We start from the raw sequence: 1160 nt of genomic DNA on the forward strand, positions 1-1160 counted from the left end.
TAAATTCCTGGTGAGCTCTGCTAGTTGCTTGGCAAACACCTTGTTTTGGGCTAGAATTGTATCAACATGGTTCAGCTCCATGACTCCCTTAGTGTTGTGTCTCTCTGAAGCATAGTAGTACTCATTCTCAGCCACTGTCTCAATCACTTCGATGGCTTCTTCCACAGTCTTTTTCCTGTTCAATGAACCTCCTGATGAATGGTCTACAGCCTTCCTTGATTCATAAGAAAGTCCATCATAGAAAATATGCAATTGCACCCAGTCATGGAACATGTCTGGTGGGCATTTCCTTGTCAAATCCTTGAATCTCTCCCATGCCTCGTAGAGAGTTTCACCATCTTGTTGTCTAAAAGTCTGAACCTCAGATCGAAGCCTATTGACCTTTTGTGGGGGGTAGAAACGTGCCAGAAACTTGCTTTCCACCTCATCCCAGGTTGTTAGGCTCCCCCTTGGAAATGATTCCAGCCACTTAGCTGCCTTGTCCCTAAGTGAAAATGGGAACAAGAGCAGTTTATAGGCATCTTCCTGAACTCCATTGGACTTCACAGTGTCGCAAATTCTCAGGAATTTTGTGAGATGTTGGTTTGGATCTTCATTAGCACTACCACCAAATGAACAATGATCCTCCACCAGTGATATTAGCTGTGGTTTGAGTTCAAAATTGTTGGCCTGAATGGGTGGTTTCTAAATGCTGCTACCACAATTCCCAGAGGTTGGGTTTATGTATGAACCAAGAACCCTCCTCTCGGGAATGGCATTGTTTCCATCAGCTCTCTCATGGTTGTGAACATCTCTATCCATGTTGAGATCTAGAGCTTCCTCAAAATTGTCCTCAGATTCTCCTTCAGATTCTTCTTCTCTTAGATTCTCTTCCCTCTTGCTTCCCTTCTAAGTTTATGAAGGGTCCTCTCTGGTTCTGTATATGGAGGAGTTAATGTCTCTCCTCTTCTACCTGTCATACAAGAACACAGCACAGGCAACAAACAAGTGAAATACTCTTGGTTAATGGAAGAGTATGGTTAGAGCAGTTGAGGAATTAATTCAAATAGTTAGTAGGTCAGTGAGTTAGTTGCTTGAATTTAAAGGCATAAAGAAAGAAAGCAAGTAACAGAGTGCAGAAATTAAAATTCAACAAGTAACTTGAACTGAATTAACAAAAC

General features: G+C 42.0%; 1 non-coding gene across 1 annotated transcript; it reads left to right on the top strand.

Moving 5' to 3' along the window:
- Nucleotides 1-271: 271 nt before the first annotated feature.
- LOC112713905 (small nucleolar RNA R71) lies at nt 272-375 on the top strand. The gene has a single exon (XR_003158865.1). It is a non-coding gene; the product is annotated as a small nucleolar RNA R71 (small nucleolar RNA).
- The last annotated feature ends 785 nt before the right edge of the window (nt 376-1160 follow it).

This window comes from Arachis hypogaea, chromosome 9, assembly GCF_003086295.3.
Source record: "Arachis hypogaea cultivar Tifrunner chromosome 9, arahy.Tifrunner.gnm2.J5K5, whole genome shotgun sequence".
Lineage (NCBI taxonomy): Eukaryota > Viridiplantae > Streptophyta > Magnoliopsida > Fabales > Fabaceae > Arachis > Arachis hypogaea.